General features: G+C 39.8%; 1 protein-coding gene across 5 annotated transcripts in view; it reads left to right on the top strand.

Annotated features, from left to right (window-relative positions):
* ZNF710 (zinc finger protein 710) overlaps window positions 1-27,822 on the top strand; it is a 914,149-nt gene that overhangs the window by 62,706 nt on the left and 823,621 nt on the right. The gene's annotated exons all lie outside the window — the stretch shown is intronic.

The raw sequence follows: 27,822 nt of genomic DNA, 5'->3' as shown, positions 1-27,822 counted from the left end.
TTCTCGGTAAGGGCGCTGAACTACCTGGCACACGTCATTAGGATGCAGCACGATCTTATTAAAGAATACGCTGCATCTCCCCCAGAGTCCATGTCGGAGGAGGACAAAGTGCTGCACTCCACCCGTATGGCCACTCTTAGATCAGTTACCAATACCTCTATGCGGCTCCTCTCCCATGCTACGGAAGGCGCCGCTAGAGCTGCAGGGGCAGATCTAGTCACTAGACGTCAGGCCTGGCTCCGTCATTGCGATTTCTCAGAGCCCTTCAAAGCGTCATTTGCGAACGCCCCCTTTGATGGTTCTGCCCTCTTTGGCAAAACCGTTCGCGACACTTTGACCCAGAGCGAGAAGGACGGGAAGACGCTGTCTGCCGTCGGAATCCGCTTCTCTGCACCCCAGAGGCCCTATTCTAGGAACCAAAAGGGTCAGAAGAAGATGTGGTTCCGGAAGTCGCAGCAATCCCAGCCTGCTCCGGACAACCAGTCCTTCCGTGGCAGAGGAGGACAGGGAGGACGTCGCTCTAGAGGCAGAGGGGCTCCCAGGAACTTCGGGTCCAGAGAACCCTTCTCTGAACGGCCCGCGCAGCAACCGTGAAGGGTCGCCCGGCTGCTCCACTCTGGAGCCAGTCGGGGGATGTTTTTCGGAGCACCTAGCGGCATGGGAGTCCATAACATCAGACCGCTGGGTTCTCCAGATCATATCCAGAGGATACCACATCCCATTTCGTCACCTACCAAATTTGAAGTCCCTCCCAGACGTCCCACCCGGTCAAAGGGAGGCCGCTTTGGCAGAAATTGGCCATCTGCTAAAGAAAAGAGCCATCCAGCCCATCTCCCCAGACCAGATCGGATCAGGGTTCTACTCCAGGTTCTTCTTAGTGCCAAAAAAGACGGGGGATCTAAGACCAATTTTAGACCTTTCTCTCTTGAACCTGGCAGTTCCCAAGGAGAAGTTCCGAATGGTCACTCTGCAATCTATTCTCCCCCTCCTGGGAGAAAATCACTGGATGTGCTCCATAGACCTCAAGGATGCGTACTACCACATTCTAATGGACAGGCGCTCCAGGAGGTTTCTCCGCTTCCGGCTGGGAGCCAGTCACTACCAATTTCGGGTCCTCCCCTTTGGTCTCACCACAGCCCCCAGGGTGTTCACCAAAGTGTTAGCAGTGGTAGCGGCCCACCTGAGGCTTCAGGGGGTGCAGGTCTTTCCCCTACCTGGACGACTGGCTCCTTACCGCCCCAACAAGGCATCTACTACTATTGGCTCGAGACTCCTTTCTCCATCTTGCTCCCAGTCTGGGCATCACTATAAATACAAAAAAATCCAACCTAGCACCCTCACAGTTCATAGATTTTATAGGGGCCAGGTTAGACACAAGGTGTTTAAAAGCCTTCCTCACTGCGGACAGAGTTCAAAATCTGCAGCTCCAGGTGCGGGCCATTCTCCACTCAAGTTCAGTTCCGTGAGTTGGTCCTGAGGGCTCTAGGGTCCATGGCGTTTGCTATAGCACTTCTTCCTCTCGCCAGGCTCAATATGCGCATCCTCCAGTGGACTCTCTTAGTACAGTGGTCTTACCTTGCTCTTCCTATGCATCATCCCATTGCGATCAGCAAGGCTTGCAAGCGGTCCCTCCTGTGGTGGCTTCACTCTCCAGATCTCCACAGAGGCCGCCCATTTTGTGCTTCTCCCCGTCTCGCCACGGTGACCACGGACGCCTCCCGCCTCGGGTGGGGGGCATTTGCAGGCGGACCGTCCAAGGTGCGTGGAGCGATTCAGAGACCTTACTGCATATCAGCGTTCTAGAGATGAGGCGATGCTCTTAGCGTTGCTAGCACTTCAAGACTTTCTTCCTTTGGGAACAATTGCGATTCAATCGGACAACATGTCGGTTGTCTGGTATATCAACAAGCAAGGAGGAACCAGGTCTTACCCTCTTTGTCGAGAAGCCATGAGAGTTTGGGAATGGGCAATCTCCACCAACCGCTTTCTCATAGCAATGCACATTCCGGGTCGGTCCAACATCCTGGCGGACAAGCTCAGTCGCACCATTCTGACCCCTTACGAGTGGTCTCTCAATGCTCAGGTAGCGAAACGCATATTCGCACGGTGGGGAACTCTCTCTTGCGATCTTTTTGCCTCTCCCTCAAACACCAAGTGCGACAGTTTATTCGCTCTGATACCTCCTCCAGGAGGTTCCCCAAGAGACACTCTGGTGCATGCTTGGCCACCCGGTCTTCTATATGCTTATCCCCCCTTGCCTCTGATGCTCCAAGTTCTTCAGAAAGCCTCTCGGGTGGGGTGCAGAATGATTCTCATTGCTCCATTTTGGCCTCGACAGATCTGGTTCCCCTTCCTAAGGTCTCACTCGGTGAATCCCCCTTGGATTCTAGATCCCATTCCGGATCTGATATCTCATCCATCCGCCTATCTCCTGAATCTGTTGTTATATTGCTATAGAACATCATGATGTTCATCTTGTTTCACTGTTGCAGTCATTACACTTGGGTTATCCTGCTGGCAGGCTACCCGCAGTTGGCCTGAATTCCAAAGTCTTGGTCCGGCGTCGGTTGCTGTTGCCTCTTCCCTGACGTCGGTGCGCCAGGGGTATAAAAGATGCAGCCGACGCCATTCTTTTCAGTCTTTCTTACCGCGCGGTGCCTGAAGCAAAAGCAGTTCACAAGTGGCGGTCGGCCTACTCCTGAGATTTTCAAAATCGAATTTCAGATCCGAAGTCTTCATTAAAGCTAAGTACCCCATTGGGGAAACTTTTTTCTTGCTCCAGACCGATGTCAGAAAAAGTTAACAATTGTATTTCTTGTGGGAAGCAAATACCTCATAAGGATTTTCACTCTTACTGTATTCCTTGCCTAGGCCCTGACCACGATGTTGCTCGCTGTCGGTTTTGTGCTAGATTTAACCAACGCACATTTAAGCGTCGGTAAGATTTTGCCTTTCATTACTTTGGCCGAAGATTTAATTATATAATGCCGTTGGAACAGCTGATGACCAGAGTTTATAAAAAGCGCAAGGAAAACGAAAAGGACAGGCGTCCGAGGTCCAAAACAGACGACGAGGCTTCCACTAGGCCAGTCGCCGGTTCTCAGTGAGGTGCTTTCACAGCCCCTGACGCCCGCTACCTCAGAGCCACGGGCTGCTTCCGACTCCCACGTGGAGCCAACTAGGCCTCTGGATACTCAAGGTATTGGACACTCGGAAACTATTCCCTCAGATGGGTCCGGAGCTGCTGAGCAGGCATCGGCTTCTGAGGGTGTTTTCAGACCTACACAGTTATATGTAAAGCCAACCTCTGCTTCAAAGGCAAAGACTAAAGCACCTCTAAAGACAAAGAAACAAGTACAGCATTCTCCTGGACAGACTTCCATGCCTAAAACAGATGCTTAAAATGGCCGAAGACCTAATTACTTTGATCAGGGGTTCCCATCCCCCGCCTAATAAAAGGCCTAGGCAAGAGACAGAATATGAATCTTCAGATCAGGTTTCCATTTCCTCTGACTCCTCTTCTGAACAGGGGATACTCTCTTCCTCCCTATGAGGATTCTGATGCTGAAGAATCTATCCCTTCAGCCTCTCCTCCTGAGGATTATTCTTTTGGGGAAACCCTGCATACCATGAGGGAGCACTTTCACTGGGAGAGCCAAGATTACTCAATCTAAGAAAAGGCTCAGAGATTTTCTTTTACTACCTCAGCACAGACCTCTTGCTATTCCACCTGTTCAAGACATTGTAGATGATGTATTTTCAGAGTCCGGCCTGTGTCCTGACTCTCTACCCCCTGCACCTGCTAAGCCAGACAGATACTACAGGGTTCCAGATTCTCATAAATTTCTATATAAAAACCCTGCTGCTGACCCAGAAACTATATCTTAGGGTCCCAAAGGGGTCAAGGCTTCCACTGCAAAAAACCCTGTCCCCTCTGATAGGGATTCAAAGGCACTGGACAGATGGGGGGAAAACGTTTACACTTCTGCTACTTTGGCTGTAAGGGCTTTAAATTGTCAGTTTCATATGCTTAAATATCAGCAATACTTAATGTCACTGCTAAAACAGAAAATGTTGACAAATTCTGAATATCCAGAAAACAAGGAAATGCAGGATTTATTGCATGCAGCTGAACAAGTAGGAAAGCATACTTTGCAATGTGGTTTTGATTCACTGGGGGCCTCTTGCAGGGCTGCTGTTACGGGTTCTGTCATTAGGAGGCATGCTTGGTTAAAGGAACAGAATCTGCCTGATCATGTTAAAGCAAAATTATTGGATGCTCCATTACAGCATGATACTTTGTCTGGGGTTAAGGCAGAAGAGGTGTTGAAGAAAATGGAGGATAAAGCAAAATCTATGCAGACAGTTAAGGATTTCTTACCGGTACAGCCACCCAGATTTAGCAGGAACTGGCCTTCAAAGAATTGGTCCTTTCCAGTGTCAGACAAGCCACAAAGAGGCAGATACAGACGCCCTAGAGGCAGATCCCAGCCCCAAGGCTCATACAGGCCTAAAGAATGGGGTGCTTCTACCTCCAAAAGCAGAGAAGACAAATCACAGCCATATAGGAAACAGTCCCAATGACTTTCCACTGCCAGTACCAAGCACTTATCTTTTGGCAGCCCCCTTAGGGGGAAAACTAGCACTTTTTTTCCACAAATTTGGCACATGATCACCCAGAACAAATGGGTCTTGAATATAGTGTCTCAGGGCTACAGGTTCCACTTTCACACCCTGCCAAAGGCAAACAGTATGCCAGACCTGCCACACAATCAATGGGCAGAGGCACAAAAACAAGTTTCATCCCTCATGGACATGAGGACTATTCAGCGAGTACCACAGCAAGAGCAGGGACAAGGATTTTACTCAAGACTTTTCTTGGTACCCAGAAAGGGCAAAGCCTGGAGACCAATACTGGACCTGTCTATTCTAAACACTTTTCTGGACGTTCCAAAATTCAAAATGTTGACTCTGCAGCAGCTTCTGCCCATGCCGGGCAAGATGGCTTGGCTTGTAACTTTGGACCTAAAAGAGGCATACCTGCATGTCCCAATCAGACAATCTTGCAGAAGATACCTCAGATTCATAGCTGGCTCAATGCACTACCAATTCTCTGCATTGCCCTTTGGCTTATCTATTGCGCCCAGGGTTTTCACAAAATGCCTGGCACCAGTAATTGCTTTTTGCAGACAAAGAGGAATTAAAATATAACCTTACTTGGATGACTGCCTTATTCAAGCAGAGAACAAGGACATTCTACTAAAGCATCTGGCGTTTGTAAAAAGATTACTAATTTGCCTAGGGTACACAGTAAACGAAAATAAATCAAAACTAGTACCCTCTTAAGAGATAATATTCCTGGGTGCAAGCTTAAATACAACTGCCCAGATGGCTTATCTCATGCCAGACAAACAAAGGCAACTGACTTACTTCGAAATGTTGGCAACAAAGACCCAGTTATCTGCAAGAAAAATTCTGCAGGCTTTGGGCTTCATGGCATCCTGCATTCTGCTAATTCCATATCAAGACTGCATATGAGGAAACTACAGTGGTATCTAAAAAGTGTTTGGACTCAACGTTGCCACAGCCTGGAAACATTAATTACCCTCATTCCCTGTCTGCAACAGGAGTTTCGATGGTGGGCACAGGCCTGTCACTACAACAAGGGACAGCTATTCACTTTACCCACAGCCAGGCAGACACTAACAACAGATGCATCAGATTACGCCTGGGGGGCCCACATGGCAGGAAAATGATTCAGGGCACATGGCCTGCAAACCAAATGCATCTTCATATCAATCAAAAAGAGATGCTAGCTGTTCAGAATGCCCTGACAGCCTTCAAGGATCTACTTCATCCAGGACAACTACTGATAAAGATGGACAATACTACAGTCATGTGGTACATAAACAAGCAGCGAGGCACACATTCCTACACCCTCTGCAGACAAGCCATGACTTTGTAGAACACAGCATTGACTTATCAAGTACACCTGCAAGCACAATTCCTGCCAGGAAAGACAAATACTCTGGCAGACGAACTAAGCAGAAACCTCATGGATCCTCATGAGTGGAAACTAGATCCACAAATCTTCAGCATGATAACAAGGAAATGGGGATGCCCAGACCTAGATCTATTTGCCTCCCCTCACAACTGCCAACTACAGAGATTCTGCACAAGGACTTATCACAAGCAAGCATGGAAAGTGGATGCTCTGTCATTCAGCTGGAAAACCCTTACAGTATATGCCTTTCCTCCACTGTCTCTCCTCCCCAAGGTACTCCTAAAGGTCAGACAAGAGAAGCCAAAAATGATACTGATTGCCCCAGACTGGCCACGCCAGCACTGGTACCCAATCCTAAAGAGCTTGTCTCAAGGCCCAGCCTGGACATTTCCTCAAATTCCTCATTTACTGACCCAACAAAACAATACGATCCTGCACATCCTCCAACTCAGAACCTTAAGTCTGGCTGCATGGCGGATAATGTAACCATTCAGAACACACCTCTCTCTAAAGCAGTTGTGGCAATTATTTTGGAGGCCAGGAGGCCCAGCACCAGAAAATCTTATGCAGAAAAATGGAAGTGATTCTGTGCTTGGAACCAGGCACAAGGAATTGACACGCTTTTACCAAATATTCCTCAGATTTTACAATACCTAACTGAGATGCTGGACAAAGGCCTATCCTTTTCATCAATTAAGATCCATGCCTCTGCCATTTCAGCTCATTACAATATGGACCCACCTATTTTTTCACATCCACTGCTAAGGCAGTACCTCAGAGGGGCCAAAAACATAAGACCTCCAAGGAGAGCGCCAGTACCTGCATGGGACCTCAATTTTGTCTTGGAAAAACTCACACTGCCTCCTTTTGAGCCAGCCAATACAGCTGAGATAAAATTCTTATCATGGAAAACAGCTCTGCTCCTAGCAATAACTTCAGCAGGAAGAGTCTCAGAGTTGCAGGCACTAATGGCGGTGGAATCTTTTATAATTTTCCATCCGGACAGGGTTTCTCCGAGGACAAACCCAACATTTATGCCTAAAGTAGTGTCCAGTGTGGCTCTTAACCAAACCATTCATTTGCCTACCCTTTATCCAAACCCACAGAATAAGGGGGAGAGACTTCTGCATTCTTTGGACCTACACAGACAGCTACGCTTCTACTTGGACAAAACTAAAGCTTTCAGAAAGACTAAGCAACTCTTAGTGGCATATGCTGCAGGATGGCATATGCTGCAGGATCGCAAGGAAAAGCTATCTCAAAGCAGACTATTTCAAAATGGATAGGCCGCTGCATTCGTTTCTGCTATTCACAACATGGCAAATCAGTGCCTAAGGGCATTAGGCCACATTCAACCAGAGCAGCAGCCACTTCAGCAGCCTTCCTCAGAGGAGTACCAACCAAGGACATTTTGGAGGCTGCAACTTGGACTTCAGTGCACACTTTTTTACAAAGCACTACCAGTTACCTCTCTACTCTAAATCCAGAGCAGGCTTTGCCACTGCAGTTCTGCAGGGCCTCATAGCCACTCCTAATTCTATTTAGGCCCAGCCACCCAGCCTCAGCTTTGGGATTCAACCCAAGTGTAATGACTGCAACAGTGAAACATGATGAACATAGTACAGTTGTGTACCTATCATAAATGTAGATGTTCAAGTGTATTCACTGTTGCAGTCCAGGTTACCCTCCCACCATCCCCCTTTCATTGCTGGGACTTATCTGTACTTCTCTATTCTATACAACCTATGTGGTGTATTTGCTTGTAGATAAAGGTAATGTTTATGTGCATGCATTTTTATTGGCATAATTTTTAGCCTACTCTTTTGGGGGCACCTGACATCTGGGGCAAGAAATAACTGAAAGAAATGGTGTCTGCTGCATCTTTTATACCCCTGGCACACTGACGTCAGGGAAGAAGTGACAGCAACCGACGCCGGACCAAGACTTTGGAATTCAGGCCGACTGCGGGTAGCCTGCCAGCAGGATAACCCAAGTGCAATGACTGCAACAGTGAATACACTCTAACATCTACATTTATGGTAGGTACACAACTGTACTTTACAAGTGGTTGTAAATCTATTTTCAACATATTCATGCTGCTCTATGGTTTCAAATCCCATCCATCCCAATTCTGCCAAGAATGTATGCAGAATAACCTTCTCCATTATTTTTCCACAGCAACAGAGCAAAATTCCTCTTTTGTATGACTCTGGGTTTGTCCTTCTCCCTTTCCTTTAAAGAGGGTTTAACAAGTACATGTTTCGAATCTTGAAAACTCTTTCTCTACTTAAATGATCTAGTGAATAACCAATATAACAGCACTGTAAGTTAATTCTGAAGTGTTCTTAGGTCATTATTACTTATTCTGTCTCCTCCCTGTAATTTGTTTGGGTCCAGTTTGCATACTTCCTTTTTAATATAATCTGATTTGATTTCAGTATCTGAAGTTACTATGATATTACTAGGATAATTTATCTCCCCTCTGTGGATCCAAACTGTTTTGCATAAGATTTTGTAAGTATATCTATGACCTGCTGTCTTTGAGGATTAAATGTTAGAATCTGCACAGTTTATCAGTGATGTATATCTTCAATCTCAATCATTATGAGGCAAGATCAAGAAAATTTTGATTTGTCTGTCCGGTTTATTTGTTTCAGTTTTCAAAGTGATTGTTTGACATTGATTCCATTTCTGATATTACAGGAAAAAGTAAAGTTTCTAAAGTGATATTAAAACACAGTGTTTTGTATTTTATAAGGATTATCCTAGCACCAACAAATATCTATTGTCAGTGATGTAGAGATGGGGTGCTACAGCTACTAGTGGACCATTTATTGATGTTTTTTTGTAGTGTGAGACTGTACCCAACTCATGCTCATTAACTAGTAGTCAGTACAAGGGGAGTCCTGTGTCTCTGAAAACAAATGAAGGTATCCCTTACCTAGGAGATGTAAGTTTCATCTTACCCTTTTCTTGCCAGCAGTATTCCACCTGAGTGTGTTCATGCATGAAATAGGTCAAGAATACCTTTAATGTTATGATTCTGTCCTGTTGCAAGATCTACTGTGTGTGTGTGTATATATATATATATATATATATATATATATATATATATATGATTTGTACTGACCTACACTGACCTCACGCTCATGATTTTCTTCTGTAAAAGGCTACAGTTTTCAAGTGCACTGTGATGAGATCACTATGATACATTTTTTTTAATTTGCTCCATCAGCTTTCTTGATCGATTGATTCATTTGTTCCTGATGTCCCTAAACTTACATTACCCCATGGATGTCTACACTTACATTACCCCAAGGTTGTATTCCCTTTTCATGGCTCTTAGTTTTATATTGACCTCCCTTATTATTGGAATAGCAGGCGTCCAGAGTCAAGCACCAGGTAGCCATTTTCCACAGTTCCTGTGAATTTTTTTGTCTTTTTTTACCACTGTCTAGGCTCTTTCTCCATGTTAAATATGCAGTGCATTGCAGGTATGGCCTCACTGGTGTCTTTGTCCTCACTGCTTTCTTACAAAGTGCTGCTGTCATGTGCACTCAAGGCAAGCCTTCTAGGCTCCAGCAGAAAGTGGTGCTGTGGTGAAAACCCCCTATTCCTTCTCTTCTCCCCTAAGACGGGAGAGATGCCATCATCTTTCTTGTCCTTGTTTTACACACCCAGTTTTCTACATTGTAGGTAGCATTGTATGCCAGTGTAACCACAGTTAAGATCACGTTTTTTTTTTTCTTTGACTACATAGTTTCAGGGTATATTTCAATGTCCCGTCCCTTCCCTCAAAATGTAGACTTTGAAGTTTAGTTAACTGCTTGATGATTCTTCGTAACAGAAATTCTTCTCATGCTGTTGAATTTATGATAGGAGAAACCAATCACAATGGTAATTAGATTTTAAAGTTGACTGAAAGGAGCTGAAGTACACATCATTCTCTATCTCTTGTAAATCCAGTGCTTGATAAAACCTGACATTGGTTCTAAAAGGTCAGGAAACTTGTATAGTATGGCATGTATAATCATGTTACTGTCTCAGAAGCACTGAATGAGGCACTTTGTGTAACTCTATTTAAGCTTGCCACCTATATGTTTTTTTTCCAGATTAAAAAAAAAGCCAGTAAGGTATTCTAGTTTTCCTGTCTTGCGCTTCCTACAGTTACTTCTTGTTTTTTGGTGCAGCAAGGCACTATGGGAGCAGAAGAGTTGATGCATACATGGTGTCATTTTCAGAATATCCAATCTCTGGCTGCTAATATGAGATTTTAAAGAAATAAAAGTTCAGAAAATGACCACAATAGGAGGACCTGTATCATCAGAGGAGTGTGTGGCAGTGTCAACACAGAGAGAGGGAGGGAGATGAGCAAAAAGAAGCTGGCTGGATGGATTCAGCACCTTATGGTAAATACTGTTGGAGTTCTGTGGTAAGCATTTATATGTTGATCAGTTGTGGGGTGGGAGTGTCAGGGAACATTACCCTTCCACATTTTCTACTTTATGTTCTGCTGGAATAAACTGGGGTTGCCCTTTTTCAGTGTTGATTCATTGTCCATTTATATAAAGTGCGTGTAAGAAGAGGTCCTTGAAAAAGATTTGTTTGGTCACGTCATACCAAATGGCTGAAATCTCACACAATGCTTGCATTTTTGATCAATAAATAACTGAAATCCAACAGACTTTGTTTAGAAGCCATACAGTATTGGGAGGACAAATATTCCCTCCCCCTCCACAGCCTCACTATTACTATATTCTGCCTTCAAGGTCGTGCAGCCTTATATAAAAAGTATTTGGTTTTGCTATAAAATCAGTCATTTACTTTGTTTTCCTGGTGACTCAGTCTTGGAAGTAGAGTCTGTAAGTAGTGGAAGTGTTGCAGCACAACCGCTTATGGAAGAGGTGCATGGGGACTTGCTCACCTACAAGACTGCTCATTGTAAAAGTCGTCTAGTAGTTGGCTGCATGGTATAGAGGGATAAAGAGATGCAACTGTCAAACCAAGTAGAAGCAACCACAAACGACCAGCAAAATGCGATGGTAAACCCAGATAATGATAAATCCTTTATTTATCAAGACAACATATCTGAAAATATATCAAATTGTTTAACCAGGTTCAATGGTAAACAAAATAATTTTTGAAAATGAACTGGTACTAGTTCTCATCAAACTGTTGGTATGGCCCAACCTAGTGGTTGGGATGTACAAATATATATAGTAAACAGAGTAATGAGTAATTCATAGAAAAAAGAATAAAGAATATATAATAATGATGAAATATGAAGTTACTCCATAACACTATAAAAAAGTGTAAATGGAATATGCAAAATACTTATTATAATACTAATACTTCATAATTATATTAATACTCCAACATAAAGCCTCAATTATAGCCTAACTATAAATTATGAGAGGACACTACTGGACAATTAAATTCAAAATGACAGTAATTATATAATAAGATGATTTTATAATTACATCTCAGCGCTGAAATATAAATTGATCACCCTAGTCACTAAGACTACACAATTGCCAAGATTATGAATTAACAAACCAACATAAAAAATGCCAACATTAAGAGAAAGCAACATAAAAATGTGCTGCATATATCAATGTAAATAAATGTACCAAAAAACAGACAAATTACTCTGTTATAGATGGTCATTCAAGCCTGGCGGAAAAAGTGCCCCAAGGTTGGTAATCCAATATTGTTCCTTTTTATTCAAAATAGAGTGCCAACCCTGCTGATGGCTACGATCCCCTACAATTTTGTCAATAACCATGAACTTAAATTGTGCATTGGAATGTTTGATGGTGTGTCTATACAAGGCATTAGTTTCTTTTTTATTTCGGATGTCACTCTTGTGTTCTGTCATACGTATTCGGAGGGATCTAGATGTTTGGCCCACATAAAATTATTGACACTGACATGTGGCTAAATATATAACCCATGTAGTGCTGCAGTTAGCAAAAACCCTGGTCTGGTACACACGTTTAGTATTAGCACTAGAAAATTCTTTGTGTATAGACCTGGGAACATGAACTACAATGGCCACAAGGAAAAGTTCCTGCAAGTCTATCTCCTGTTAAGGTAGTTGGTTGATAGATAGCTCCTCCTCCTTCCTTGTGTTTGTAGTGGGAAAACAACCCCCCTAGAGTTTTGCCCCTTCTAAAAGACATATGACATGTGGTGCCTAATAATGTTCTTAATTCATCATGTGCCATCAATATATTCCAATTGGAATTCAGAATGTCCCTGACCAGCTGAATTCCTGCCGTATGTAGTGACAAACCTTATTGTTGAATCCTGATCCTTGTTATCCAGTTTCTTATATTGTAATAATGTTTGTCTATCCAGTGAATTACTCCAGTCGCTGTCCAAAGAGATGTCCCTCATTTTGTATCCCCTATGTTTAAACCTACAGCATAAGTCATTCCTAGCTATTTGGAAATCCTCCCCCGATGAGCATATGCGTTTCATACGCATGAATTGTGATTTTGGTATGTTGCGGATGGTGTGGTAAGGGTGCATACTAAATGCATGTAACAAAGTGTTGTGTTGTGGGTATTTATGAAAAACTTTCGTACTTAAGGTGTGGTCCTCATTACGGTATACTGTAACATCTATAATCATATGTTACCGTAAACTCAATACCCCATACATTGTCATTCAAATACTGAATGAATTCCTGTAAATATGTAATGTCTGCCTTCCACACCATCCAACAATCATCTAAATATCGTCTCCAGATGTCCATTTCAACAATATAGATATTATGTGATGAGTCATAGATTAAGCACTCCTCAAAATAGGCCATAAAAAGGTCAGCGTAAATAGGAGCAAATGAAGCTCCCATCGCCGTATCTTGGAGCTGCAAAAAACACTCACCATGGAAATAGAAAACATTCTTAGTACATGTTCTGCCATGCAGATAAGAAGTGTGTTTACCTGGTGGATACAATTCAGATTTTTCCAACCAATATTGTAATGATTGCAGCCCAGCCCAATGTGGAATACTTGTGTATAAAGATTTCACATCTAGTGTGCACATAAGCCAATCCTGTTCAAGTTGGGTATCTGCTATAAACTGAAGAAAAAGTGTCGTGTCTTTCAATCTGGCCCTGACAAGTGACAATAATGGCTTTAGATAATGTGTGAGAAAAGCAGAAAGTGGTTCGGTTAATGAACCGATACCCGAAACTATAGGCCTACCCGGAGGTTTTGTAATAGATTTATGTATTTTGGGCAGAAGATATAAGATCTGTTTTTGTGGATCCTTAACAGTGAGATGTTTGACTGTATTAGTTGTTATAATACCTTGTTCCTCTGCTGTTTGTAAGAAGGAACCAATTTCCTTCTTGTATACCAATGTAGGATCTATAAACATCTGCATGTAACACCTACGATCTGCCAATTGTCTTTTGCCCTCATTAAGATAATCCCCAGTGTTCATGACTACAACAGAACCCCCCCTTATCTGCAGGCAGAATAGCGATGTCACGGTTTTGCCTAAGTTCTTCCACAGCAGTTTTTTCCATGGCAGAAATATTTTGGCCTAGAATGTTTGATTCATGATGGTGAAAATGTAAATCCTTAATGACTGACTGTTGAAATATGGAGACGTATTTGTTCATGGGTGGTTGGAAATCCGATCTCAAAAATCTAAACTCTGAAGATCTTTGAGAGATGTTACCTGAAAAGAACAATTTAAGATTCAGATTGCGACAAAATGACAATACATCATTTACTATACTATGTTCATCACTAAAGAAACCCGGAATGAAACCAAGGCCTTTATTCAATAATATAGTTTGTGCATCTGTTAATGGTACATCAGATAAATTTAAGACATTATCAAAGCCATCCGGAGCTATTTCAACAATTTTCGTATCAAATTCTCCATGGAATTGTTTATTGGTGTATATCTAAAGGGGTTTTAGTATTGGGTTTTTTACTCTTTGGCGATTCCCGATGGTAGCTACCATCATTATCCGTGTATGATGATTCATCACTGGAAGTACTGGCAAAGGATGCATCAGTGGATTTTAATATAGATCTAGGTCTCTTTCTGGGTTTTAAACTAGGTGTTTTGTGACTGGTATCATTGAATCTGACTGTTTTAGATGTATCAAAAGGATGACCCCTTTGATAGTCAGTGCAATCCCTGTTGAATTTGCAGATTTTACGGTCCTTAGTCAGTTGGTCAAAAGATGCCAAATCCTTGGATAATTCATTAACCAAGGTAGTAAATATAGGTTGAGATTCAAAACGTTTACACTGTTCGCAAGACCCTTTAACCTCTGTTAAACATATATCCACCATTCTTTCATAGTATGCTGTCAAAATTTTTACAAACATCATTGAGGATTGATGAAGAGCCTGGTTCCATTCCTTTGTCAGCCTGCCTTCCGACCTGCTGACCAAGGGCTGTAACCTGACCCTCAGACCTCTGGGAGTGATATCCTTTTGTATATACGCTTTCGTAAATGCCAAATATTGGCACGAAGATTCCTCAAGTCTTTATTGAATTTGTTAAAGGCTAAGTCACAACCATCAGAAGGACCTATATTAGAGCCATTTTGGTTATTGCTTGACATGACATTAACACCAAATACACCTAAGTCATGTCTGTCAGCACATAACCCCATCAAAATCTGCTCTAGCTCCATAATGTATAGGTAAAAAGACCAGCAAACTATGGTAAACTCACTCAATGTAAAATATTCAAAATATAAAGATAGTTCAACAGGGATCACACTGAAAATTAGAAGCCGAAATATCAAAAAAAGTATATAAAGAAATCATCCATGTGATGTCAGTCACAATTGATCACAATAACGTTCTAATCTACTGGTGTATCCAACCATAAGTTATGAAAATTCCAGTACAAAGTCTGGCATGAATCTACTGGTGTATAGTCCTCTAATCAATGAGCAACTGGAGATAATCCAAATACACCAGTGTACCCACCTAGAACAATAATGTAGAAGTCACTTTATAATTTAGAATAGAGACTCGTACTCAATAAAAAACACAATGTTATAATATTGGTGAGATAATATCCTGGTTATCAATCACATTCAATTGTGTAAATATTTTAATTGCAGTATATACATACATACATACATATATATATATATATATATATATAGCCATATTTTATACACAAAAAACAGCCCCATAAGTCCCGATCAGCAGGTCAGTTAGAGTGTATTGAATGTAACTCTCTAAGCATTCAGGATGTTATATAGCATATATTTAATAAAGAGGCCTAATGATGTAATGCTCATAACGTAATATTCATGCCCCTGCTCGGTTCTGAATCATAATTGTGTGTTCATGTATATCCCTATTAAAATATGACCATATATTTATAGGTACAATTTCCCCTTGGTGGTTATGGGAATCATGAATGTAAAGAAACCAAGAGTACCATTTGAGCCATTGCATATTTGTCATGTACATATTAAACCATACAAATATATAATCTGTAAGGCTACCCTTGAATCCCTTTGTATCCTGAGTCTAAATCATAGGTCTCTTATATATTCAACCATAGTATCCTGGCATAATAACCAAAAGCTAGTCAATCCTATATCACATTGATTACACCTCAAAATTGTTTGGGATGTATACACACAGACCCATACAAAAAGGACAATATTCTTTAGTGAAAATGAGATAACAAAAAGGTCAGAAAATGTTCACAACCAATAAAACATAGTTAATGAAAAATGCATTAACCAAATTCAAAACATTACCATCATTTTTGTGTTCTTATATAGTATGTGTGTCCCTTTCTGATAAAAGTTCTGTACAACAATCCAAATAAAACGACTCTTGAACTGTCCGTAAAACGACTGTACTGTTAGGCACCCCAGCCCCGATAGATCCAACACAAAAAAAGTTTTTATATGCGTTCTCCTCGACAAACAGAACTACACCAGTAGAACACCATTTCCATAAGAGTCGTCAGCCCAAACTTCAGAAAAACACATTCAATCCTTGATGAAGTTCAAATATTCTAGTAGACACACATTCGCCAACAATTCCGCCCCTCAGTTAGAAACAGTACATTAATTGTGAACAGTCCCTTACGTGTGTCCCAAAACAAAGTTTTAGTTCCTCTAGAAAGACATTCAATTATTAGTAGCCTCTATACAAAATAATGTCCTCCCTTATGTTCAGCATAAAAGAAGTAATGTGAAACAATACCAATGTCCACGTGAAATATGAAAAAGTTCTTGGCGTAACGAATGATTCAGCCTAATAGGCCTGACCCATCCTTAAGCGCTAAGACGAGATGTAAAATAAATCCAAAAAAACGACTGCTAACAAGCTGGTACTAGTTCTATTTATAGTCCTCCCTGCTATCTTATTATATAATTACTGTCATTTTGAATTTAATTGTCCAGTAGTGTCCTCTCATAATTTATAGTTAGGCTATAATTGAGGCTTTATGTTGGAGTATTAATATAATTATGAAGTATTAGTATTAAAATAAGTATTTTGCATATTCCATTTACACTTTTTTATAGTGTTATGGAGTAACTTCATATTTCATCATTATTATATATTCTTTATTCTTTTTTCTATGAATTACTCATTACTTTGTTTCCTATATGTATTTGTACATCCCAACCGCTAGGTTGGGCCATACCAACAGTTTGATGTCTAGCAGGGAGGACTATAAATAGAACTAGTACCAGTTCATTTTCAAAAAAATTTTTTTGTTTACCATTGAAAAAGGCTGTGAGGCCGAAACCGGTCTGGTTAAACAAATTGACATATTTTCAGATATGTTGTCTTGATAGATATCATTATCTGGGTTTACCATCGCATTTTGCTGGTTGTTTGTGGTTGCTTATAGAGGGATAAAGGCCAGACTTTGCCTAAGCCTACCCCAGTTCGATTAGTGGCTTGGTACATCTAGGAGCTGGCCATGGAGGATGGGAACAGCTCAACTATTCTGTAGGGGAGGAGGGCATCGCTGGTGTGTCACATGTGGCAGGAGCATTAGTTGTTCACCTACTGGATTTCCAAGCCAGCAGAGACTAAGCAGCAGTAGTACACTCGCACTATGAGGAAGTAGCAGCAATTGGGAAATTGGCATACAAAGGCCTGCTTCCCTGCATTAGGCAGTGATTGTTGAAGGTAAAACTGCATTAGGCAGTGATTGCTGAAGGTAAAACTGCATTGTCTATAGGTGTACCTCAATACTGCATATGGAAGTTTCATTTCTTGTACTGATCTTTTTTCTGATGTGTACTGTTTTAGTTTATTACAATGAAGCAATGTGAACATAGTGTACAAGTGCTTATTGTGGTGGTACTAAAAGGACTGTAAAATGTATATATCAGTGCAGTGAAAACTAATTTGCTATTGGTGAAAGATATTTTGGGTCGCCTGTAACTTCAGCATCATGATTGGCCTTTTCAGACATCAGCACTTCATCAAATTTTTTGCTTTTCAATCACTTCCTGTTCTGTAAATGCATAATCAAGCAGATGTAGTGTACGTATCATCATTTAGAAATAAGTTGTGCAGCTCCGTGTACCCACTCCAGAAAACAACATAATGAACTGCTTTTACCTTGTGGAATAATAAAATTGTGCCTTCCCTTTTTTTATGTGGGTTGTAAAATGTGCACATTCTCAGTATCCATGCCACTCCTGCTATCTGCCCCTCTTTTTTGTATTGTAAATCTTGTCATTGTAGATGCCATTGTAGATGGTTTCAGTGGCTAACAGATAAATTTCATTTGCTTTGAGGTTTTACTCATGACTAGTTTGTATGTTAATTTTTTAAAGAAATGTGCACTGATATTTTAGTAAAATTACTGTGAGGTGTTTAATTGGTATATTACATTAAAAATTAATTACAGCTTACAGAGAGTCTGTATTCATAAGCACAGTGTGATAGTGTTTAGTGCTTTTTCAGAATGTCATCAAGTTTGAAATGTCTGCCCATGCGGAAACAAAGGTTAGGAGGAAGATGGAACAATTTAGAGACATCACAGGAAGGGTGGAACTGTATCTGTTAGCTAATGCCAACCTGATCAGCTGGCAAGGACAGATTCACGTGAAAATTGTCTCACTACAGCTAATTCTGAAACTTAATAAAATGTGTTACTGGAGCTTACATTTTGGGATCTTAGTTTCTGTTTCTCTAATGTGCTGATCAGTATGAATTTTAGAGTATAATCTTAGTGCCAGGAGCAAGTATGTAGAATAGCTAGGATAACTTCACTGATTTTTTTTTTCCTAGCAAATGATTGGGGGGCTGTGTCCCTACACACACCCCTAACTAAATATACCAATTCTGAGATCACACTACAGTGGGGAAAAGGGCAAATTCCAGATGGTGGCCAACCACTGGTTTGCCTTCGTTAAAATTCGCCGTTGGATGAAGAGTGGCTTAATAATACAGACCCAGTGGTTCTAACATAGTAGATGAATAATGTTGTTACAACCACATGTCTGCTATCAAGAGGAGTTGCTTGGCTTGGATTACACGAGAGACCATTGTACTTCTTGGCCCAGTCCATAGCTTGGAAAGCACATAACTTTGTTGCAAGTCTTTTATGGAAAAAAAAAATCGTCCTTAAATGTAAGTGGTAATTGATGCATTAAACATTGTCATGGCTGTTAAAATTAAAAAAAAAAACAAAGTAAATCATCTTGAACAGTAGTTCCTGAAGGTGGATAATTAATAAAACAAGTCATGTTGTACTCAAGACTTGGCCCTGACTATATTGTGTGGGCAGAATTTCAGATGTTAAATTTTTTTTTTCAACTTTGTGATCCATTCTTAAATATGAAAATCAGTTTAATGGATTAGTGTACCAGCTAGAATTACATGATGATTTTAACAGTTTTCAGAACATGTACTGTTTGTCATGTTGTACACAATGGTCATCCCACCCCCTTACATGTATCACTGCTTGAATATGGATCTTGTAGCCATTTAGTTGCTTGATTCTGCAGTGATTGTGAGGATTTGAGCTTATCTGTCAGCTTCTGGCCTGGCACGTGTTAGAGATAGTAATATTACCAGTGCAAATTTGCATTGCGTTAAAACTGCTCTTATGCCTTTGCTGGATGCAGAAACATATATATTTTGATGGTACATAATGACCGCTTAGTTTGCCCATTTATTTACTTATTGGATAAATCTCTGACTGCAGTTTAAGCCTCAGCTTAATTTTTTACCCGGACAAGAAATTCTGTACATCTGTCCAACACATTTTCAATTTCCTTGTTATTTTTGTTCGCACGACTTCCTCAGGAAGTTCCTTCTATTCATGTTGCCCGAGAGAGAGAAACTTCCTCACAGTTTTGTTGATTCAACATCATCCTTAGGAAATCTCTTCCAAAGATTCTCCATCCCCTGTGGGCAAAAAATACTTTCCAGGTTTTCACTTAGCTGCCTACTGTCTGCATACAGGCTGTGCCCTTTCAATTTCAGACATTTCTTCTACTACTCTGATTCTGATGTCCTTGATGTGTTTAAATATCTTGCCATCACGATCAGTCTTTCTCAAAAGACTGCATATCCTGATCGTTTCATTTGCATTGCAGACTCCTTACCATTTTGATGCTGTCCTCTGAACTTCATTTATGCAACATATATCTTTACATATGTGGAAACGGCACTTTGCACAGCACAACTCATAAGCTGTCCGGTCAAAGGGATAATAACCTCCTTTATTCTTTTAATTATGGCGTTCTATGTATTCTCATATGCCTTTCAGTCTTTCTTGCTGACCTTGTACTGAAATCCATAACTCTCCTTTTTTGTGAGGTGGGCTTGTTTTATTGTTAAACATAGACAAACGGTATATTTATTAAAATGAGAGCTACATGGCCCATCTGCTGTGCATATTTTATAAATTTACTAGTACATCTGGTAGAGTAAAACTCCTATTTGACGAGTGCCTGTTCTTCCATACCTTTCATAAAATGTGGCATACATATGTCTATGCATGCTTTTTTCACAAATCCCAGTCATACTATGCACTTTCATAACAAACTACTTTTAAGTCTTTGTATGTGTATAATTAATATATATATATATATATATATATATATATATATATATAGTAATGTGTGTGTTTGTTTACTATTGAAACCTTGAAACTGCATCTGTCGATTGGCCTTAACGCTGAACCAATATCTTGAAAATTGCAACTGCGAACAAGCAGGAAACTTGAAACTGAATACATCGACCCCCGTAGTTCGATGTATTCGACATAGCAGGTGGTGACATCAGTCACCCAATCTATGCACCGTAATGTACTGTGACACTCGAGTCAACTGTACATCACTCTTACTCTTTTGCAGGGGGTCAAGCCCCCTGCACCCCCCAAGTGGGGGCTGCACCCCATGCACCCCCTGCAAGTTATATATACCAACTCTGAGATCACACTACAGTGAGGAAATGGCTTAATTCCCTGTTCCTCACTGAACCGCAATCTCCACTCAGAATTCCAAACACAAACACTCAAACTACACTACCCATGCGATGTAGTGTAGTTGATGTATTTGTGTTCGCAAAACTGCCTCTTGGAAAACTACAAGTCTGCATTGTCACTCTCGATTGACTGCAGTTTGCAAACCTACATATGATGTGTGTGTGTGTGTGTGTGTGTGTGTGTGTGTGTGTGTGTGTGTGTGTGTATATATATATATATATATATATATATATATATATATATATATATATATATAATAGGTTCATATGTAATCGAACGATCAAAACTTCGAAATGGCAGCATTTCGAAGCTCGAGTTTAATATAGCTAACAGAAATGTCACTTTGAATGATTTATTATTTAACTATCAGATAACACAGGAAGAACATAGCTTTCTAACACAAATGTACCCCAAAACTCCAACAATATTTGGAATCCCCAAGATAAATAAAAGCATCAGAACCCCCCCCCCCCCAGGCCTATTGTGGATGCAAAAGCATGGAAAACAACACCTTTAGCCAAATTTCTTGATTTTCATTTAAAATCTACGCTTCTTGATTACCAACATATACTCAAGGATTCGTGGAATTGTTTGAAGAAAATCAAGAAAGGATTATATAGTAATTAATTTTGGCTACCACTGATATAAAAGATTTATTTAGCATAATACCCCATGAAGAGGGCCTTGACCTATTTTATGATTTTTTTTTATGCAGTAACACAAATATAAGGCATGAAATGATATTAATGTTTAGAACTTTAAAGGAAAACAACGGGATATCAAATCAAATATCTCTACCTGATGTCTCCCTAAAATCCTGTTATGTGATACAGCCTCAAAAAAGCATAACCGCAGCTTTAAAAAAAAATTCACTATTCTCTTTTACTGCTTAGGCTTCATACTTTTCCATACTGTTTGACTTTCAGTTTTAAAACCAAGATGAAAACTGTCTAGTCGTCTCTTAAATAATGATGTCACATCTGCCATAGCTCTTGCTGAAGATCCTGGGAGGTTTCCTCCCCCAAAGTGACGTAAACACTGCCTCATTTGCATGCTGTACAGAATCCCTGTGATCCTCCCACATTGTGATGTCAACACTGCCTTTCCCAGCACACTGTTAACCTAATAAATGGACTAGGTGCTGTGTGGAACTCCTTTTCTGTGTTAGCAAATCTGGTCGACTCTATTCATGTGAAGCACTTCTTCTTCACCAGCGTTTTGCTACTTCATAAGTAAGGTAAGTCTTATTACTTCTTAATAGTGTATCCTAAATGTAATTTGTCCCTGTTTCTATGCCTCCCTAGCCCTGATATTGTGTCCTCCCAAGTTTTTAATTGCACATTAGTGGAGTTAATCTTTTCTGTTTGTAAGGGTGCCACGTGCTTCCCTTTCGCAGCTGCATTTTAGCTTAGCCTACTTATTTTCATTTTGATCCAGGGTTTATATTTCCCCAGTTATGTTTAATGCTTGATGAGTTATGGCGGATACTATTTGCTAACAGAAGGGAATAAGAGAAAGTGTGTGTGTGTGTGTGTGTGTGTGTGTGTGTGTGTGTGTGTGTGTGTGTGTGTGTGTGTGTGTGTGTGTGTGTGGTGGGGGCTGCTTACAAGCCAAAGCAGAGTGCTCTCAGGGAAAATGAATATTGGCTGAAACAGGTAGACACATACTCAAAGTTAACTTTAGCTGTTTGCAGACAGTTCAGACCCAGACTTTTGTCCCACTTCTATGTATGGCTTTGTCCTAATTTCTTGCGGAGGTTCATAGGTATTTCAGGATCAATTTATCCTTGCTTTTGAACCAGATTTCTCTGCTTGGTTAGTACACTGCTATAAAATGTAAAAATCTAAATCATTGTAGAAGTAAAGCAGTGTGTGTGTATGTATGCACTACCATAATTTTTTTTTAAATATTGACTCAAAAAAGCATGTGGGTGCTGTCATGCAAGTCTAAAATATTTCAAGTTTATAGTGCATCATTTGTTAGCTATTTAAACAGGAAGGGAAAATAAGTGGCAGACTTCTTTGCAAAGCAGGGATTATTGCCAGTGCTATGTTGCTTGGTTTTAAATTTGACAGGAGTAGTGCAACAAAAAAAGTCTCCCACTGTAAGGAGGAAAAGGCAGACAAGCAAACAGTACATTAGTCTGGTCACCTGCTGTGACGAGCTGTCAATCACATGCAGATAATGGGTCAAATTACCCTTGGCTCTTTGACAGCTAGGGAAGGTAGGTGTGAAGTGGGAGGGGAGATTCCTTGAAGAGCTGGATTTCAGCCTTCACAAAAGAAAGCAATTTAGCATTTCTAAGATGAAAGGGCTAGAAAATGCACCTTTCAGTTCTGTTCTGTAGCATTTGCACTGTTTGTGTTTTAAGTGGTCATTGAAAAAGGATAACATTTTAACCAGAAGTAGGGGATTTTAAGCCTGCAGTGAATGCCTGTTAAGTCAATGAAGTGACAGCAGCTTAAGGCAAAACATGGCAGATCTGATGCAATTTTTTGGAGACTAAGTATCCCAGAATGCATTATTTGAGGCAGAGTAAACAGTCTGAATTTTTTCAATATGCCAGACTCCATGTGGTCAGTCAGAAATTGCATCTAAAAATATCTAAAAAGCTCAAAATAGTCTCAGAGTGCTATTAAAATGTAGGAAACATCAAACCATGATGAAATTAATATGTTTTTTGAGTCTGAGGGCGCGGTTGTCCTTTAATGGAATTGGTCCTATTAACAGCAATTACATCATATTTGAGAACCAGCTATTTAAACAGACAACAGGTTTAGCAATGGGGGCGGCCTGTGCCCCCCTGTTTGCCAGTATAGTTTTGGCCCAGTGGGAACTCACTCAGGTATTCACTTCAGAGCTATTCAAGCTGTGTAAATTCTATGGGAAATTTTTGGATGATATATTAATATTCTGGGAAGGCAGTGAAAATGAATTACAGATATATTTTGAATTTTTAAATACTAGTACAGCTTTTTAAAATTTCACTGTGGAACAAAGCAGTGACGAGATAATTTTTTTGGATATATTTATTATCAAAAATGAAGTAGAACAGAACTTTAAAACCACGATATACAGAAAACCCACATATTCTAACAACCTCTTACACTATGAGAGTGAACACCCTGACTTTCAAAAAAAGTCACTTGTCAAAGGCCAATGTGTTAGATTGGCATGTATGATCAGTGACATAGAAATGTTCTATGAAGAGAGGGACAAGTTGAGGGGTATGTTACAGCAAAGAGGGTATCCTAACAATTTTATTGAACCAATTCTTAATGAGGTCACGGAAAAAGGGTATGTGGACATTTTTTTCCATTATTAGGGACTGATACATCTGGTATTGTTACCCGTAATATTAATATTTTGAGTGAAGATACAAACATGTCTCAAGATTTCAGCAAGGCCCTTATTTTAACTTATAACCCATTATTTTATGACATCAAGGACATATTAAATAAAAATTGGTTTATTTTTAGAGGAGATCAAGAATTGTTAAAAAATGTGGGGGGAAAGCCATGTGTTGTATATAAAAAGATGCTTGTTTTAAAAATGTACTTGAACAAAACACAGAGAGTTTTATAAAACCTACGGAAAAGGACGGATGACCAAATGTGGTCATTGTACACAGTGTTCCAGTATTTTAGAAACGGACACCTTACATATTCCACATTAGGTTGAATTGTAACAGCACTTTTGTAGTTTATGCAGCCTTATGTCAATACTGTGAAGGATTTTACATAGGCAAGACTAAAAGGGCTTTCAAAGTGCGTGTATACCAACACAATTATGATATTAAACACGCCAATGAAAAAAATGCATTGGCATTGCACGTCAAGGAAAATCCTGACCATAGGTTTAAATTTATTGCCTTTGACCAAGTTCTTAACAATGGGGGGGGGGGTCCACGAGAATTGTTTCTCGAATTTAGAGAATGTATTTGGCAGTTAAGATTTAATGCCGACAACCCCCCTGGGTTGAATGATATTATTTCCCTCTCTAGTTATTTAAAACTGAAAGCTGAATTTTATCTTTGATAGTTTTGTAATGTTTTAACTTGCACAGCAAATAAGGAAGTAGGGGAAAATGTGATCAATGATTGTTTATAATACATCTTTTTATACTGTCTTCATATATCAACAGTATGCTGGATTGATGTTTGTTGTTTATTTATACATATGGGTTACTGTGAAGAACAAACACTATTGTAGTTTGTTTTGTCTTGCAATTTTTTTATTATTATTTCTTAATCAAGTTTCACATATATTTCAACGTTTAGTTTTAAAACATAGTGTTGCAATACAACCTGAATCCTGTAGAGGCAATATAGCTTGAGAAGCAGTGTTGCAATACAATTTGAATCCTGTAGAGATAATTAATTGTGGTCATGTGGTGGTGCCTGGCTTTTAAAAGGAAGTAATGTCAATTTTTTATGTAATCTGATGAAGTCAAGTGTATCTACTGACGAAAGCGCTCATTATAAGAGTATTTTTCTTCATATTTGTGGAGGTTTTTCTTTTTTTCATTCACACTTACCTGAATCCGTAACCACAGAGGAACCTCAGAAGCGCGAAATTCAAAACCTCCGGTATTCAAGGTTTTGAAATTCGCGCTTCTGAGCTTTCGCTCTCTTCAGGATTCCACTTTATGGGCTCGAAATACTGAATTTCAACATTTCAGTATTTTGAGCTTCTAAAGTGAATCCATATATATGTGTGTGTGTGTGTGTGTGTGTGTGTGTGTGTGTGTGTGTGTGTGTGTGTATATATATATATATATATATATATATATATATATATATATATATATGTGTGTGTGTGTATATATATATATATATATATATATATATATATATATCTATATACTATATATATCTATAGTATATATTTATATATCTATAATGTGTGTGTGTGTGTGTATATATATATATATATATATATATATATATATATATATATATATATATATATACACAAGTATATCTGTGTGTGTGTGTGTGTGTGTGTGTGTGTGTGTGTGTGTGTGTGTGTGTGTGTATAGACTCCCCATGTGATGGAAAATAACCCCCCGCCCAGCAACAGTACTTACCCGTACCCTTTACCCATGAAAGTTCAGTTCAGCATTATTGCTACTTGCACATACCAGCATTTACTTTTACTTCCCTTTGCTCAAACTTTGCAGCTGCAAAGCAATTCGACTTCAAGTGCATTCACACGTATGGGCAACAGTGTGTGTGTGTGTGTGTGTATGTATGTGTGTCTCTTTTTCTTTCTCTCTTTATAAATGCATATGTATACACACACGCATATTATGTATGCAGAAGCACACGTTGTGAATGGTTCCTACATCTACACTTAAGATTGAGTAAGCAGTCCTGTTTTAAGGCCAGAAGTGTACGTGGAAGGACTTGGTATCCATCGCTTAATTAAGTGAAAATTGCTGTGATGCAGTGTGAGAACAAAAATGGATGTGGTGGACATTGGATAGACAGTCATGAATATACTTATCTTGAAAATCTGCTTTTCTGCAAAAACAATTTTTCCATTCGTTTGTGTTGGAAAAATCCTTTGGTTACACATGCATCTGGAATGGTATGTTAGACTCTACAATTTCTCTGTAGAATCCAGAAAAGTTATTTGATAAATATTTTGAATGGTAATGCTGTATTTTTATTTTATTTTATTTATTTATTTTTTTTTTATTTTACATTTGTTGACTGGGATAGTTCGACTGGATGCATGTCCATTTTCAGCGGAGGCCCGGGGAGAAAATCTCCAAGGGTAAGCAGATACAGCATTACATAATACCAGCATTACATATTACAAACAGACTATTTACAGAGATTACATAAGTAAGCAAGTTAAACAAGTTCCACAGGTTACAGTTAAGTCCTGAGTACAAGTCAGGATTAAATTAAATTACACAGTAAACTGGTTAACAGATTTTTACACATTCGAGTTAGCCAGGCTTGATACATTGACATAGCCAGTTAAGTGACAAATGTTGTTTGAGTCTAGTTTTAAATTGACCTAAGGTGGAAAGTAAGGTAATATCAGCTGGAAGAGAGTTCCAGGATCTACTTACAGAGTTTGCAAAGAGAGAATCACCGGCTGTGTTATTAATTTTGCTAGTCTGAATTAGTAGTTTGTTAGAGGATAGAAGCGGTCTAGGATTGTTATAGGGGGTGATAATATTTTTAAGTGCAGGAGTATTGTCCGGATTATAGAGGATTTTATAGGCCATAATCAGTTGGTTGTACTGGATTAGGCTTGGTAGTTCAAGCCAACCAAGCTGATTTAGATTGATGCAATGATGTGTCCTAAAAGGCAGCCCAGTGGCAAACCTGGCAATGTGGTTGTAACAAATTGAGAGTTTAAGGACAGTCTTGTTCAAATTTGAGAGTAGAGGGGATGCATACAGAAGGGTTGAAAAGGTGAGAGCGAGCTATGGCAATTTTAGCTGGAGGGGTTAGGAAGGCTTTTATTATGTAAAGTGACCCTAGTTTTTTATTGATGGTTTTGATAGTTTGGTTAACATGTAGGTCAAATTTGAGATTATTGTCTATGATGACACCTAATAGCTTTGTAGATGGGTCAGGGGAGATTATTGTGCCATCATTTGATTTTATGGTAGAGGTGAAAGCGGTAGACCTACGTGTTGGTGAAAATAACAGCATTTTAGTTTTTTTGGGATTTAGGATCAGACGATGTTCAGAAAGCCAGTCTTCTATTGTATTAAAGGTGGTCTGGGTAGCTGACCATAACTCTACTGGAGATGTGGCTGAGCAAATCAGAGTAGAGTCATCAGTATATTGGATACAGCTGACTTTTGGGATGACAGTATAAAGGTCGTTAATGAAGATGGAGAACAGCAAGGGCCCTAGTATAGAGCCTTGTGGTACTCCAAGGGTGTTAGGTAGAAGGTTAGAGAGTTTGTTCTGCCAGAGGACAGCCTGCTGTCGACCATTCAGGTAGGATTGAAACCATTGGAGAGCTCCAGTATCTAGACAGAATGTTTGCAGGGTGTGGATTTGGTGATCAACCATATCGAATGCCTTGGAAAGATCCAAAAAGAGGGCTGAGGATATATAATTATTGTTGCGATTATGGTTTATGGTGTTAGTAAAGGCTGTATTATGAAATTATGTAAATATCTATCCAAGGCATTCACTGTAGCCAGGTAATCCCTAGTAATATCTGTGGACAGTACAGCCTGAACTAGAAAAATGAGTAGTGACAGTGGTCATTGTGACATTGAACTTGGGGCTGTTTTAGGATTAATTGACAAACTTACAACCTGCTGAGTTTTGAGATGCTTTTTACTGTCACCCCATGTTGATGTT

Source organism: Protopterus annectens, chromosome 7.part0 (genome assembly GCF_019279795.1).
Source record: "Protopterus annectens isolate FY-2018-M chromosome 7.part0, PAN1.0, whole genome shotgun sequence".
Lineage (NCBI taxonomy): Eukaryota > Metazoa > Chordata > Ceratodontiformes > Protopteridae > Protopterus > Protopterus annectens.
This window is presented reverse-complemented; position numbering and strand designations above follow the sequence as displayed.